The sequence below is a fragment of the Oncorhynchus masou genome, chromosome 12, assembly GCF_036934945.1.
Source record: "Oncorhynchus masou masou isolate Uvic2021 chromosome 12, UVic_Omas_1.1, whole genome shotgun sequence".
Lineage (NCBI taxonomy): Eukaryota > Metazoa > Chordata > Actinopteri > Salmoniformes > Salmonidae > Oncorhynchus > Oncorhynchus masou.
Genome location: NC_088223.1, coordinates 71,485,870 through 71,503,765, shown reverse-complemented (window position 1 = coordinate 71,503,765; position 17,896 = coordinate 71,485,870). Strand labels below are relative to the sequence as shown.

Sequence of the window (17,896 nt, the reverse complement as noted above, 5' to 3'; positions counted from 1 at the left end):
TAAAATTCACAGATTAGGGCCTTTAATTGACTGATTTCCTTAGATGAACTATAACTCAGTAAAATCTTTGAAATGTTGCATGTTGCATTTATATTTTTGTTCAGTATATAACATATCCATTAAACACCACTCATCAGATTTCCAAAACTTACAACCACTCTCCAGATTTGGGAAATTATTATGAAATCCCTTATTTATCAAGGCACAAGTCGAGACCCAGATGCAGACACAGGAGGCAGATGGTTGGAGTCTTACAAAGTTTAATAATCCAAAGGGGTAGGCAAGAGAATGGTCGTGGCAAAAAGGTCCAAACCAGATCAGGAGTCCAGGAGGTACAGATTGACAGACAGGCTTGTTGTCAAGGCAGGCAGAATGGTCAGGCAGGTGGGGACAGAGTCCAGAAACAGGCAAGCGTCAAAACCGGAAGGACTAGATAAAGAGAATAGCAAAAGGAGTACAGCGAAAACACGCTTGTCGATTTGACTAAACATACAAGATGAACTGGCACAGAGAGACAGGAAACACAGGGATAAATACACTGGGGAAAATAAGCCACACCTGGAGGGGGTGGAGACAATCACAGGAACAGGTGAAACAGATCCAGGCGTGACACTTATTAGTGTTTTGGCTATACAGTATGTAGGTCACCTTCATCAGAATGTGAGTGTCGCACTATTTGTAGCTGTAGTGCATGAAGAGAGATAAAGAGAGACTGATATCCATATGAAAAAAGAGTGACTCATGTCCAACCAATGGATAGTGTTCGAGAGGACATTATGGGCAGGAATGTTTAAGAAGAGAGACTTGAGGGGCAGATCATAACCCTTCAATACAATGACTATGTCATTAATTCATCAAACCTGGCCGATCTTGTTATGTGGCTGACAGGGTTCAGGATTTGATCTGAGGGGGCAGTATGATACCACATAGGAGAGGAAATGAGCCTGCCCGCCATAACGTATCAGAGACAGCCAGAGAGGTGGCAGGCTGAGGCTGCAGTCTAATATAAGGGGCCATCTGGTAGACAGTGCATGTACTTCTCACTTCCTCCCAGATGAGACACAATGTCTATTTATCTGAATCACCTAGGCATGATCCCCCTTTCCTTCGCAACAATTCTTAAACCGTGGGTTTTCATAATGAAATGTCCTTGTTTGCTGGGGTTGACACACTGTTAGAATCTGGCTGATAGCGTGAGAGGTGTCCTTTTAGAAACTGCACATCTTTTTTGATAACCTGCTGGCTCTGAGGCCATAGCTTGCATGATTCAAACAAGCAAAAAAAAAATGACACAATGAATTATACCCTTAATTCATGACGGCTGTTATAGCTGTCCAATTAAGAGCCGTCTCTGACCCGAGCCCTTCCTTTCCACTCGCTATTTTTTTACATTAAGTTCATTGCCACGGTCCCTCACTAAATCAGTAGAGTGAGTGCCACAAAGCCATTAATCAGCTGTGGCCACCATGCGAGGAGCCCTAGAACCAATCATGTCGCTGTAGTGAGGCAGCCTCTTCCTCTGGCCCGGTAAATCCAGGTTCTGATTGTGCTACTTGTGACGCAGTGTCGAAGTCACAATAGATTTTCTCACAGCCCAGAAGTGACAGGAGATATCTATCTAACTCAGATACATTATTATGTATATGCTGCACAGTAGGCATATATTAGTACATGCACAGTAGGCCTATATTAGTACATGCACAGTAGGCCTATATTAGTACATGAACAGTAGGCCTATATTAGTACATGAACAGTAGGCCTATATTAGTACATGAACAGTAGGCCTATATTAGTACATGAAGAGTAGACCTATATTAGTACATGAACAGTAGGCCTATATTAGTACATGCACAGTAGGCCTATATTAGTACATGAACAGTAGGCCTATATTAGTACATGAACAGTAGGCCTATATTAGTACATGAACAGTAGGCCTATATTAGTACATGAACAGTAGGCCTATATTAGTACATGAACAGTAGGCCTATATTAGTACATGAACAGTAGGCCTATATTAGTACATGAAGAGTAGACCTATATTAGTACATGAACAGTAGGCCTATATTAGTACATGCACAGTAGGCCTATATTAGTACATGCACAGTAGGCCTATATTAGTACATGAACAGTAGGCCTATATTAGTACATGAACAGTAGGCCTATATTAGTACATGCACAGTAGGCCTATATTAGTACATGAACAGTAGGCCTATGTTAGTACATGAACAGTAGGCCTATGTTAGTACAAGAACAGTAGGCCTATATTAGTACATGAACAGTAGGCCTATATTAGTACATGAACAGTAGGCCTATATTAGTACATGAACAGTAGGCCTATATTAGTACATGAACAGTAGGCCTATATTAGTACATGAACAGTAGGCCTATATTAGTACATGAACAGTAGGCCTATATTAGTACATGAACAGTAGGCCTATATTAGTACATGCACAGTAGGCCTATATTAGTACATGAACAGTAGGCCTATATTAGTACATGAACAGTAGGCCTATATTAGTACATGAACAGTAGGCCTATATTAGTACATGAACAGTAGGCCTATATTAGTACATGAACAGTAGGCCTATATTAGTACATGAACAGTAGACCTATATTAGTACATGAACAGTAGGCCTATATTAGTACATGAACAGTAGGCCTATATTAGTACATGAACAGTAGGCCTATATTAGTACATGAACAGTAGGCCTATATTAGTACATGAACAGTAGGCCTATATTAGAACAGTACATGAACAGTAGGCCTATATTAGTACATGAACAGTAGGCCTATATTAGTACATGAACAGTAGGCCTATATTAGTACATGAACAGTAGGCCTATATTAGTACATGAACAGTAGGCCTATATTAGTACATGAACAGTAGGCCTATATTAGTACATGAACAGTAGTATATTAGTACATGAACAGTAGGCCTATATTAGTACATGAACAGTAGGCCTATATTAGTACATGAACAGTAGGCCTATATTAGTACATGAACAGTAGGCCTATATTAGTTAGTACATGAACAGTAGGCCTATATTAGTACATGAACAGTAGGCCTATATTAGTACATGAACAGTAGGCCTATATTAGTACATGAACAGTAGGCCTATATTAGTACATGAACAGTAGGCCTTTATGTTAGTACATGAACAGTAGGCCTATATTAGTACATGAACAGTAGGCCTATATTAGTACATGAACAGTAGGCCTATATTAGTACATGAACAGTAGGCCTATATTAGTACATGCACAGTAGGCCTATATTAGTACATGAACAGTAGGCCTATATTAGTACATGAACAGTAGGCCTATATTAGTACATGAACAGTAGGCCTATATTAGTACATGAACAGTAGGCCAATATAAGTACATGAGTAGTAGGCCTATATTAGTACATGAACAGTAGGCCTATATTAGTACATGAACAGTAGGCCTATGTTAGTACATGAACAGTAGGCCTATATTAGTACATGAACAGTAGTACATACATGAACAGTAGGCCTATATTAGTACATGAACAGTAGGCCTATATTAGTACATGAACAGTAGGCCTATATTAGTACATGAACAGTAGGCCTATATTAGTACATGAACAGTAGGCCTATATTAGTACATGAACAGTAGGCCTATATTAGTACATGCACAGTAGGCCTATATTAGTACATGAACAGTAGGCCTATATTAGTACATGAACAGTAGGCCTATATTAGTACATGAACAGTAGACCTATATTAGTACATGAACAGTAGGCCTATATTAGTACATGAACAGTATGATTATATTAGTACATGCACAGTAGGCCTATATTAGTACATGAACAGTAGGCCTATATTAGTACATGAACAGTAGGCCTATATTAGTACATGAACAGTAGGCTTATATTAGTACATGAGCAGTAGGCCTATATTAGTACATGCTCACGCACACACACACACACGCGTACAAGCACGCACGCACGCACACACACACACACACACACACACACACACACACACACACACACACACACACACACACACACACACACACACACAGGTAACACACACACATACACGCAGGAAAGAAGACACAAAAGGTGGACTGCATATAGTACAATGTTCTATGTAGATACTTTGCATATTTTTATTTATTTATTATAAGCTTAAATGTATCAAAGCAGTGCATTGTGCTGTTTCAGCAAAAACATATCTCACTTCCAGCCTCAAAAAGCTTGAATCAATCATCTGGTCAAATCAAACTAATGACATTTTGACTGGAGCGGTTCAACTCTCGAGGGCCCTCAAGAACAAGCTGAATCTTGTTTTACATTTCCCCTAAGACCCTTATCAAAACACCCATACAAACTCGGTCACTGCTTGAGAGGCCAGCCACTCTTGAATTCAATTATTGCCACTTGACATAAAGACAAAACACAATTTAATGGCCCAGTGGTGGAGAGAAGTTGTTCTTTGATCCCCAGTCTATAAAGCAGTGTGAGAAAATCACATCAAAGCCGATGAACAAGTGATGACTTTAGTCCATTAAGCCAAATGTCAGGCAACATGTAATCTTTGGCCCTTCAACCTAATGGTGGACAATGAGTTTAAACAACATGTTTAGAGAGAGACAGCGCGCGAGAGAGAGAGAGGAAAAACAGAAAGCGAGATGTACAGATTAATGCATAAGAAAGAGCTGTCTCTGCCCCTATATATCAGGGGCAATCGTTCCGATGTGCCCGGTCTTCCCTTCTCTCATCCATCAAGGGAAAGATAATCACAGCTGGAAACAAGGTAATTCAAAGAGCTCTGCTTGCCTTCGCTATGAAAAGGCTCTTGACTCAGCAGAAAGGAATTGGAAATGTCAAGTGAAAAGCCAGTCAGTCTTGTAATACAGGCAACAGATGCTCAACAAATAGCAATCCCAGAGAGACTCCTTCTATTCGCTCCCTCTCTTCCAGTCCCTTATGCTTGCCTATGGAGAGAAACCAAAGTACAAAAGCGTGATCATCTACAATGGATCACATGCTGTGGCATAGGTCTTTACAAACATTACATCCAGTGTATCCTTAGTAGCCCTCAAGCCTTAGGCTAACATCATGAAATGTGACGGCCTACATTGTGATACTCAGCCAAACAAGGAACAAATAGACACTTTTGTAGAAATCCAAGACCTACATCATTAACTAACAAGGGCCTTTAATGTGATGCTCCAGAACTTTTGTATAATTTCAGTCATTAGTTGTGAAAGTGGTGCTCGCTCACGAGCAAAAACCCCTTTTTTAGTGTACGTCATCCAATTCTTACGATATGTAAAGTCCTGTAAAAAAAATACAAATCATACACTATTTTATGAATTTATTGTGCTTGATATCCCGGACTGTATCTTTAATCTTACATTCTATTTTGGCTATTTCTGGATCATGGTTGCCCAATCTACAACTTTTCTCCTCCCTCTCTCAAGCACTCAGTGGGTAAGACCGCCTGGCTGTGAGCGGTGGCGTCACTAAATATTAAGTGGGGTCTCTATGAGTGCCTGCTGGAGACCAGTAATTAAATGCAGTCAAGTTGAGGGCACTCAATGGCAGGCACATTGGGCCTGAGCAAAGACTGCCAGGGCCAAGCCTCGCACCCGGCTCCAGTCCTCCTCATGCCTGGCTATGAACTGCTCACTGGCACCAGCACCTTGGTCTACCAGCACCACACTCACAGAACATGAAGACACACGAACCTAGGGAGGAGAACAACGCGCTGAGCATGCCATGGAAACCTGGAAAGATGGAAACAACAAGAGTGATGCTTGTTTGTGTGAGTTTTTGAGATTTCTCATTTGAAGAGCCAAAGGCTATGCTATGGCTATTTGTAGGCTTTAGGCTATATCTATATCACAGTTTGGGTGAGCTGCTTATCCTGGAAAGTTCACATTTATGCAAGAGGCTTAGACAGTCAGGCCTCACAACAACCTTTGGAAAGCATAAATATTAATGAGAGAAGAATACGGTGTCAGAGCGTAGCGTGATCATCTGTAAAGGACTCTGTCGCCTCATGCGACTGTTGCATGTTCAAAGCTGCGTTTGCTTTGGGAGCACCCTGAGATGTATGGGCGCCTCACGAACTCTACACACACGTCATCACCGATCGATCACCTTTTGTGACATCAGCATTTTTAATATTAGCAGTTTTGTCCATAGAATTAATTTTATTTGTATGTTTTTTTCTGAGGGGGAAAAAATCCTGCGCTTTCACTAGGAAATATTAGGTTGATATTTTAATTGATTTGCCCAGTAGGCTAATGCAATTTGGTTTTATGTATTGATATGAAAGTATGCACAACTAAACAAATAACTATGCAGACTATTTCCACAAAGACAATAATAATAGTAGGCAATAACAAATGTGACAAATAGGACAGAATGGCACCGGAGAGAATGGCGGCCATTTTACGGGCTCCTGACCAATTGTGCTATTTTGTGTCATTTTTGCACTCATCTTAACATTTTTTTGCTCATAATTTCCCCCCATCATCTTCTATGACATAAAAGAGATTCTGGACATCAGTACAGCTATCACTCACCTCCATTTGGAGAAAGAAAATAATTATCGCAGACCACTCAAAAATCCCGACACTCGAAGGACGCTATAGAGGCCGGCATGCAGGATACCTGACGAGACTACGTCGGAGACTGGGAAAATTGTCTCAACCCTCCATTCTATTTGCGAACGTGCAATCAATGGAGAATAAACTGTATGAGCTCCGTTCAAGACTATCCTATCAATGTGATCTGAAGAACTGTAATACCCTATGTTTCTAAAGCTTAACAAAGACATGGTAAATATAAATCTAGCCGTTTTTTCTATACATAAGCAGGACAGAAGCTAATTTCTACTAGCATGTCACCTGTGCAACTAAAAACAATAGATCACCTTTAATCCACACACAGAAACCCATACAAAGCTCTACCTCACACTCCATTTGGCAAATCTGACCATAACCCTATCCTCCTGATTCCTGCTTACAACCAAAAACTCAGGAGGTACCAGTGACACTCTCAATATGGAAGTGGTGGAGCGATGGAGCGGATGCTAAGCTACAGGACTGTTTTGCTAGCACAGACTGGCTATTTCTGACTGGCTATTACAGGTACATACAAATCCCAACCAGAAGCCATGGATCACAGGCAACATCTGCACTGAGCTAAAAGCTAGAGCTGCCACTTTCAATGAGCGGGACACTGGACCCTTGTAGAACATCCTGATACGAGAGACCTGGCAGTGTGGTGCCAGGAAAGCAACCTCTCCCTCATTGTCAACCAGGCAAAGGAGCTGATTGTGGACTACAGGAACCGGAGGGCCGAGCACGCCCCCCATCCATTTTGACTGGGCTGTTGTGGAACAGGTCGAGAGCTTCAAGTTCCTCTGTGTCCATAATACACTATCTTGGTCCAAACACATCAACACAGTCGTGAAGAGGGCACGACAATGACTCTTCCTCCTCAGAAGCCTGAAATGATTCGGCATGGGCCCTCAGATCCTCAAAGTTATACAGCTGCACTATTGAGAGCATCTTGACTGGCTGCATCATCGCTTGGTATGGCAACTGTTTAGCATCCGGCCACAAGATGCTATAGAGGGTAGTTCATACGGCCCAGTACATCAATGGGGCCGAGCTCCCTGCCATCCAGGACCTCTATGCCAGGAGTCAGAGGAAGGCCCTAAAAATGAATTCCAAGTCATAGACTGTTCTCTCTGCTACCGCACAGCAAGTGGTACCGATGCACCAAGTCTGGAAAAAACAGGACCCGGAACAGCTTCTACCCCTAAGCTATAAGACTGCTAAATAGTTAACCAACATATACCTGGAATATATGAATTGACCCTTTTTTCATTATCCTCTTTTGACTCATCACATACGCAGTTACTGTTTATTATCTATCATGTTGCCTAGTCACTTTATCCCTACCTATACATTGCATTCGGGAAAGTATTCGGACCCTCTGACCTTTTCAAAATGTTGCTACATCACAGCCTTATTCTAAAATGGATCAAATTATTTTTTTCTCATCAATTTACACACCCCATAATGACAAAGCAAAAACAAAAATGTTAGCAAATGTCTTAAAAATAAAAAACAGAAATAGCTTATTTACATAACTATTCAGAACCTTTACTTATGAGACTCGAAATTTAGCTCAGGTGCATCCTGTTTCCATTGATCATCCTTAAGATGTTTCTACAACTTAATTTGAGTCCACCTGTGGTAAATTGAAATGATTGGACATGATTTGGAAAGGAAGAAACCTGTCTATATAAGGTCTCACAGTTGACAGTGCATGTCAGAGCAAAAACCAAGCCATGAGGTTGAAGGAATTGTCCATAGAGCTCAGAGACAGGATTGTGTTGAGACACAGATCTGGGGAAGGGTACCAAAAAATGTCTGCAGCATTGAAGGTCCCCAAGAACACAGTGGCCTCCATCATTCTTAAATGGAAGAAGTTAGGAACCACCAAGATTCTTCCTAGAGCTGGCCGTGCGGCCAAACTGAGCAATCAGTGGAGAAGGGCCTTAGTCAGGGAGGTGACCAAGAACCCGATGGTCACTCTGACAGAGCTCCAGAGTTCCTCTGTGGAAATGGGAAATCCTTCCAGAAGATCAACCATCTCTGCAGCAGTTCACTAATCAGGCCTTTATGGTAGAGTGGCCAGATGGAAGCCACTCCTCAGGAAAAGGCACAAGACTGCCGGCTTGGAGTTTGCCAAAAGGCACCTAAAGGACTCTCAGACCATGAGAAACAAGATTGTCTGGTCTGATGAAACCAAGATTGAACTATTTTTTTGCAAACATTTATGAAAACCTGTTTTTGCTTTGTCATTCTGTGGTATTGTGTGTAGATTGATGTGGGGGGAAACTATTTAATCAATTTTAGGATTAGGCTGTAACATAACAAAATGTCGAAAAAGTCAAGGGGTCTGAATACTTTCCAAATGCACTATGTGTACAGTACCAATCAAAAGTTTGGACACATCTACTCATGGGTTTCTTTATTTGGACTATTATCTACATTGTAGAATAATAGTGAATACATCAAAACTATAAAATAACACACATGGAATCATGTAGTAACCAAAAATGACCTGGCCTCCACAATCACCCGACCTCAACACAATTGAGATGGTTTGTGATAAGTTGTACCACAGAGTAAAGGAAATGCAGCCAACAAGTGCCCAGCATATGTGGGAACTCCTTTAAGACTGTTGGAAAAGCATTCCTGGTGAAGCTGGTTGAGTGAATTTCAAGAGTGTGCAAAGCTGTCATCAAGGTAAAGCATGGCTACTTTGAAGATACTCAAATGTTAAATATATTTTGATTTGTTTAACACTTTTGTGGTTATGACATGATGCCCTATGTCTTATGTCATAGTTTTAATGTCTTCACTATTATTCCACAATGTAGAAAATAGTCAAAATGAAGAAAAACCCATGAATGAGTTGTTGTGTCCAAACTTTTGACTCGTAATGTCGACATCGACTTGGTACTGGTACTCCGTGTATATAGCCAAGTTATGGTTACTCATTGTGTATTTATTCCTTGTCTTATTTTATTTTTTTATATTCCTAGTGTTATTATTTTATAATCTTTTCTGCTCTTTCTCTCTTTTTTTCATTGTTGTTTATAAAGCATGTGACAAATACACATTTGATTTGATTTTATATGCATTGTCGTGCAGAGATAGAATGATAATTGAGATCATGGAAAACATCAATGATTACTTAGTTTGACTAACTTTTCTAAACTTCTTTCTGTAGGTCTACTTCATCATCATCTTCTGCATGCATCCCTAATCCCTTCCTGTCGCCTACCTGTCTCTGGCATAACACATTTCCATCTCTCACTCTATCAATCTTGCTTGTCCATCTTCCTGACTTAAAATGCGATATTCTAACAGATCAATCTTGCTGGCAAAATGTAATTAAGTATTGCTAAGTTATTTAAATGTAGTTGTTTTATATAATGAGCACCCAGATACGGAAACTGCTGCATAGGCAAAACAATAATGTAAAACAGTGACAAGCTAGCCCGGGATAAATTTGCCCCTCATTGGCTACTATGTTCTCGGAGCTAACAAGATGACATGTAAAGAGCATTAGCTCCCTTTAAAAAAGCATGCGTAGATTTTCCATTTTTATTTTGTGATTTTCTGCATTCTTTGGTCAAGTTTGTTTGTCTTCATGTGTCCTTGTTGATTGTATGCCTAAGTAAGTCCTTTGCTATAGGCCAATGCCTTTTATTTCAATGCATGTGTACTGGGGCGTAGGAGCAACTCTGACATTGAGGGGGACACATTTTGCTAGGGAAGTCTGGGGGCATTCCCCCGCATTTTTATTTTATAGCAAGATTTAAATGCTTACTAACCTGCTATCATTTCATCAGAAATTAACCTGCAATGATCATTCAGAATAATTTACACTATGACAGTTCATCAGTCTATGAATTCTGTGAGCTTGGAGAGACACTTCTCACTAACTTCCCTGCTTGTTTGTGGCCTCTCTCTCTTCCCCTCTCTGCCTGTCTGTCTGTCCGTGGGTATCATCACGGCTGCCTCTCTCATGCATGAAGTTAACAAAGTTAACATGAAACATGCAAAGTTAACATGCAATATACCCACTACACCAGGGATGGGCAACTTTTATGGGGATGGAAGCCACTAAAACATCTGAATTCACCATGAGGGGCCGCAGTGGCTCTTGGGTCTGCTTACCCACATCCATACCCACAAATTCAGTCAGAGCCAGCTCTAGCCTTTTGGGGGCCCTAAGTAAAATTTTGTGGTGGAGCCCCTCCCACCTTGAGAGCAAGACAGTGACAGTATATCCACAGAGGAAGTGATCAGAGCAGTTGCAATTTGGACGGAGTCTCAGTTCAAGGACAAGCAAATGTATAACCTGTGCCTGGCTCGTCATTCAAAATTTTAAGGTGGTCTTAGAATAGTTAGGGTGCTTGGGTCTAGAAAGGATTAAAGGGATTAAACTAGCAAAAGAGTGGGAACGTACAGTAGCATCCTCTGCCACCAACGTAAAAAAAAACAAAGAGCCCTCAGAAAAAAAGGTTTTGAACATGCCCAAACCAAGGTGCATTTAGTGGCAGCAAGCATTTTAGACAAGGCGAAAGAGGACACTCAGGATGTAGTTCACCCTCAAAATATATTTTTATATTTTCATATGTGTTCCTTTAAAGCCTACATTGATTTATTTTATTTGAAGTTATATTCAGATATTGTGATATTTGTTCTACTGCCTAATTGAAGTCTTAAAACTTCATTAGCATACTGGTTTTGTCCGGAATTTTGGATGACTGACATGCCCAAAGTAAACTGCCTGTTACTCAGGCCCAAAAGCTAGGATATGCATATACTTGGTAGCATTGGATAGAAAAAACTCGGATTAAAATCATGTCTGTGAGTATAACAGAACTGATATGGCAGGCGAAAACCCGAGGAAAATCCATCAGTAATTTTTTGGGGGGGCGGTCACAAGCCGTTTCAGTGCTTGCCTATGGGAAATACAAATAGATAGGACCCAGGTTGCAGTTCCTATGGCTTTCACTAGATGTCAACAGTCTTTAGAAAGGGTTTCAGACTTGTTTTTTGAAAACTTAACAAGAAGTTGGAAGAACTACAAGGTGTCTCTCATTAGAAAAGTTGTCTTGTTGGCGCCTGAATGAGGTGCGTGCTCTTCGTTACTTATCTTCCTTATTGAACATACTATTCTCCGTTAATATTATCATTAAGTTAGATATTAGAGTATCTGGGGATTAATTAGAAACATTGTTTAACTTGTTTGGAGGAACTTTATTGGTAACTTTTTGGATTCGTGTGTATGCATGTTGAAGGAGTGGATTACTGAGATCAAAATGACTTTTTTGGATATAAAGAAGAACTTTATCGAACAAAACGACCATTCATTGTGTAGCTGGGACCCTTGGGATTGCAAAAAGAGGAAGATCTTCAAAGGTAAGTGATTTATTCAATTGCTATTTGTGATTTTGTGACGCATGTGCTGGTTGAAAAAGTATTTTGGTGTGGGGCGCTGTCCTCAGATAATCGCATGGTAGGCTTTCACCGTAAAGCCTTTTTGAAATCTGACAGTGTGGTTAGATTAACAAGAAGTTAAGATTTTAAATGATGTATGATACTTGTATTTTCATGAATGTTTAATATTACGATGTTTGTATTTTGAATTTCGCACCCTGCAATTTCACCGGATGTTATCGCAGGTGTCCCGCTAGCGATTCCTTCGCCAAAAGAAATGAAAAATCATATGAAATTCGGGTCTGTGCATACAGTGGGTCTTCTGCCGTGACATTTAAAAATTATTTTGTAATTGATATCTTGAAAATTAGACTATAAGAAATTCTGACTTGTGTAAGCCCAACCGCTATACTCAAGTATGTGGGCATACTATAGGCTATGCGTATGTTCTGCAGTGACGTCTAAAATGCTTCTAATTAATCAGCACCTTGGAGAGCGCTGTCCATTTCACCACGATAGATAGTGAACTGCCAAGTAGCCTTCTGTCTGCTGCGCTGCTACATTGCGTTTGTCACTTTTTTTCACAGAGTGAGTGCGAAAGCGGTGGCGGGGGGTTATCCGGGGGGCTTTGAGGGACCAGAAGCTCCCAATTTACAAATGAATCACTGGGGGCAACCTCCAGTCCCCCCGGCTCCTACACCACTGCATGTGTATGATTTATCTGGCATAGTTTGCTTTAATGGTCAGCTGTTTAATGCACTAGTTACTTTCACATTGAAGTCGGCATTTGAAGTCGGCCTTGTTGTGACTAGATAGCATGTGTTATCTATTTCATGTTGCACTGAATGCGTTGTTCCACAAGTAAATGAGTCAATTTATGCTTGAGTAGTGGTTGACATTGTACACGCCGTTCCACATACAGTACCTTTAAACCTAATATCGGTGATAATTAATGGCTGGGGTGATTTTTTATTTGTTTTGCTGTTCTCGAAATAGCAAATTTTCTTGGTGTAGAAATGCAGTAAATGAGCTTCAACTTAAAAAAGTATCTTTGGTTTTCAGTTAAGTCAACATACATGGTACTCCAGTCCACAAAACCACATCATCCATTTAAAATGCATGCAATCTGTCCTGCTAACCTACATGTGAAGGCATAGGAGAATTGGGAGGAGCAACCGTAACTTTCATTTAAGCTAGGCTACATGTTTCCTACATGCCTGACAAAGCAATATGACAGCCTGATAAGTCGACCCATGATATTCTAATAACAGCCTATCCAAGACAAACAGCATTCAGGCTACATTACCAGGCCTACTTGTAGCATATGCTTATGCATAGCACTTTAAACTGGGGATAGTCAATACGTTTTATGATTTAAAACATGTATTGCTGACGTAGGAAGGAAGTGTAAAGATGAGAGTAAGAGCATGCGCTTTTTCGCTGTCCAAGGTCCTGAAACTGTTTCCACGATTTCAGTGGGCTTTTGGAGAAGTGCTGTAAATTCATGTGTGCGCTTTTGTCCATTTGCTAAATGTGTCGGGCAACTGCAATACTAAGTGAGAAGTATAACATGCATATCAACACCAATTCATTAGGCCTCCCTATGATGAAGTTGCCAGGTGCAACATGTGCGACGGTCTTAAGTGATTTATGCTATAGGCTACTCTAATGGTAACCTACTAAAATATACGTTTATGAAAGTTGATGGACCAAAACAGCTTATTATTGTAAGTAAAATCGTAAAGTGACAATTTAGCCTACATGTTATAGGCCCTAGCAGCGTAGTTCAATTATCCTCCGCTGAACCAGTATCATTGCGTTAGAGACCTGTCTAACCCCCGGAAAGTTCAGATTCAAACTCCCATTCACCATATCTGTATGCATTATAATGTCCAAATAGGTTTGGGGATCACCAAATATGGAGTTTCTCTGAGAAACTATATTCATTTGCCCCTACTACGGCCGGGATGTATTTCCAAAAAAGGTCTAAATAAAAATGTACAAGCAACCTAAAAAAAAGCACATTTGGCACTAATTACTGCCACAAACTGGTTGGAAATCCACAACAGCTCAATAAGCGACATCGGAGGTGTCGAAGAGCCATTTTTTCGAGTTACTTGTACATTTTCATTTATAGCATACCTTTTTTTTGGAAGTAGCCTACGGTAGTAAATATAATTATTCAGCGAAACTCCATAGCCTATATGGTGATCAACGAACGTAGTTTGACATTATAGGCCCTAACGCTTGCAGAGCTGGTGAATGGGAGTATGAATCTGAGCTTTATGGTCGTTAGAGAGGTCTCTAACACACAGGCACTGGTTCAACCCTCCGCGCCTGCTTTCTGGGTTAAGTCACGTTACAAGTAGGACGACCTGCAGGCCACCTAGGTGGCCTAGGTAAGCCATTCAACTCAATGGTAGCCCATCTCTGAAACATCAGCCCATTTACGTAGCCTATGTTGTCAGTCACTATAGATGATTTTTTTTCCAGGTGTAACGAATGCACCTGATTAAATTAGTTTGGAAATCACTGTGGGCTAGTGGAAATGTTTTGGTAAACTGCGCCGTCGCAGAAAGGCAACAGATTCGAGCTTAGCCTATAGCCTAAAAAACATAATTTTCTCAATATATGATAGCCTAGACTAAGCAACAGGCTTTGCTCACAATACTCGTTTCACTCACCCGGCTTCTTTCCTATGAAGATAACTTGTGTGTCAGAATTGTTCCCCTTTTCGTTCCCAAAACAGACCCTATCGTTTTTTTTCTTCAGCGCGGTGTGCGAGCGCTCTACCTTTCGCTTTGTTCTGCCATCGAACCGATCCCCTTTCAGCGAGAAAGCTGCGCGCACGATGCATGGTTTTGAATGTGAGATATCCACGTCTCCACGTCGCCATGGAGATGGTGGGAGCTCTTTATCCAGAATAGAATAGGTATCGCTTTTTTTTTTTACTGACAATGCTTCACCGAGCCGGCCCCTTCAGCATTTTCTTTGGCCCCAAAATGCTCTATTGTCTTGATCACAAATTTTATGAGAAATGATTCTACCTATGGTCGCTCTGCACTCATGCATGCCACGCAATATAATAATAGTATATTCTAGAACATCAAGAAATGTAAGCGCTGTGTTTGTAAGAACAAGACGCAGTTTAATGGAAACTGCAATTACTAACAATGAAAGGTTTTTATGGTACACTAACATTATTAGAAAGGTTGACAATACAATTAACTCAGAGACTTCAAGGAAGATAAAGTGCTTAATATGCAGTGGAAAATAGGCCTATGGGCTAAATAGGCTACACAGATGTAGACTATTAGAGTACTTTTTTTGACTGATTCTTCTGATAACATACACATAATTATTCAATTAGCTTGCTGTTAATAATGTCTGAGAAATGAGAATGAAAGGATATCAGAGCATGTGGAAACCCTCTGTAGTTTCCACTGTTCCCTATTCACGTGCTTTAGTTCATGTTATTAACAATCGAGTTGTCATGATTTCAAATTCAAAGCGTGCAACGACAGTTGCTTTTTCCGGAAAAAAAGCATTAGGCTACGACTTACGACTTGGAAAAATTAGGAAAGATAAAACGGGAGCACGGTGCAATGTGTTATGTAATCCCCCACTCCCCCTTGTATTATCCGTAATTTCTCAGTCACCACAAAACCAGTCTAACGTGCAGAAGAAAAATAATACATTTACATAGCCTACCTTGTTAATAGACGCCGCTCTTAATAATTCATTATGTTTAACAATTACGCCTGGTTCCCGATGGTTGTCGTTTAACACAGGGGCGAGGAATATGAGTTGCTAATTTCACATTTCACCCTTCATCTTGTTGAAACATCCATATCCTGTCATTCTGTCATGTCCCCTTCTTTTGAGCTCGACCAAGTAGGAAGATAGAGAGAATGGGCGAAAAAGAGTGTCTTTGAGTGAGCGAGAGTGCAGGCTATTTGTGTGTGAAGAGAGAGAGAGAGAGAGAGAGAGAGAGAGAGAGAGAGAGAGAGAGAGAGAGAGAGAGAGAGAGAGAGAGAAAGAAAGAAAGAAAGAAAGAAAGAAAGAAAGATGAGGGGGAGGACTTCAAATAGCTGAGATCCATGTTGTTTTGTATGTATTGACAGAGCTGTCAATGTAATAGTAAGGAAGAGTGGGCTATTGAGGAAATCACAGAGGGTCTGTGGAAACAACCCACCCGGGAGGTATAACGCAAGTCAAAGATCCGACAAGAGGACGTCATTCAAATACAGAAGAAACAGATAATTTCACATTAGTGTATAGTAGGCTGAATATATGCCATGCAACTGAAAACAGTGCCACATACTGGAAATGCAAACGCAAACATTTAAATATTTTTCTGTATCTCTCACTGCATGTTGCACTGTAAGGTCAGACCAGACAAATGTTTGCTGGAATCATTATTGCATCTTCACAGACAGGCTACTTTAGTGGTGCTAATATACTGTGTCATCAGAAGATAGCATGTCATTCATTCATTATGTTGTGCACAAATGATCTAAATGGCCTCTGCTTGGCAGAAACAAAATAATAAGCTATAATAATAAGATGATCTCTTTTTACACACTATGTTTATTAGATGAAAGAGCATTTGTGGGCTGTCACTCATAGATGAGGACAATGGCTGTTCCTTAGTTTGGTTCTGGGGACTGATGGACTGATGACACTAAAGAGCATGTAGGTTCCAAAAGACACAGGAGTCATGGTTAGCTGAGTTTAATACATGACAAAATACACATGGCTATTGCTGTGTATAAAACAAAAGCTCCAAACAAAATGTCATCCCATGGGTCTTTCCGGAACTGCTACCTGTAACACAACTCTCTCCAAAGTAATTAGCTGTACGCATCACTGTATAGCATACCTGTCAGAGGCACATTTTACCCATAAATCTTTTCTATCCAAGACAATGGCAGTAAGACCCAGAGGAACAAGACTATTTATATTTTTTGTTTGGCTTTCGGGCATTACCCAACAACAAAAATGAATAGGATTTATATTGTCAATTTTATGAATTCAACAACCTGCCTTCCGAAGCATAACAGATGTGGCGTGTGATAAGTGATGGGTCACATTGTCTTTCATGGCTGGCAGGCTACAAGACTACCTCATTTTAAACTTTACTGTGACACTGCAACATAATGGTTTGTTTTACGGCCATAGTAAAATAGTATCTATTGATGTAACCTTTATATGCTCAACTTGAAGCTTTCTATCATTTTCCTACACTCCCTTTCTTCCACTCTCTCTTTCCAAATCCTCTCCCTCTTGCTCTCTCTCTCTCTCTTTCCAACTCCTCTCCCTCTTGCTCTCTCCCTCTCTCTTTCCAACTCCTCTCCCTCTTGCTCTCTCCCTCTCTCTTTCCAACTCCTCTCCCTCTTGCTCTCTCCCTCTCTCTTTCCAACTCCTCTCCCTCTTGCTCTCTCTCTCTCTCCCTCCAACTCCTCTCCAACTCTTGCTCTCTCCCTCTCTCTTTCCAACTCCTCTCCCTCTTGCTCTCTCCCTCTCTCTTTCCAACTCCTCTCCCTCTTGCTCTCTCCCTCTCTCTTTCCAACTCCTCTCCCTCTCTCTTTCCAACTCCTCTCCCTCTTGCTCTCTCCCTCTCTCTTTCCAACTCCTCCCCTCTTGCTCTCTCTCTCTCTTTCCAACTCCTCTCCCTCTCTCTTTCCAACTCCTCTCCCTCTTGCTCTCTCTCTCTCTTTCCAACTCCTCTCCCTCTTGCTCTCTCTCTCTTTCCAACTCCTCTCCCTCTTGCTCTCCCTCTCTCTTTCCAACTCCTCTCCCTCTCTCTTTCCAACACCTCTCCCTCTCTCTTTCCAACTCCTCTCCCTCTCTCTCTCTCTCTCGCTCTCTATCTCCTCCTCTCTTC

At 40.8% G+C, this 17,896-nt stretch overlaps 1 protein-coding gene across 1 annotated transcript in view; it reads right to left on the bottom strand.

Annotated features, from left to right (window-relative positions):
• kcnj6 (potassium inwardly rectifying channel subfamily J member 6) overlaps nucleotides 1-15,894 on the bottom strand; it is a 94,607-nt gene extending 78,713 nt beyond the window's left edge. The window contains exon 1 of the mRNA XM_064981884.1: nucleotides 15,721-15,894. The gene's annotated coding sequence lies outside the window, so the exon portion shown is untranslated. The remainder of the gene's footprint in view (nucleotides 1-15,720) is intronic.
• Between the last annotated feature and the right edge of the window lie 2,002 nt (nucleotides 15,895-17,896).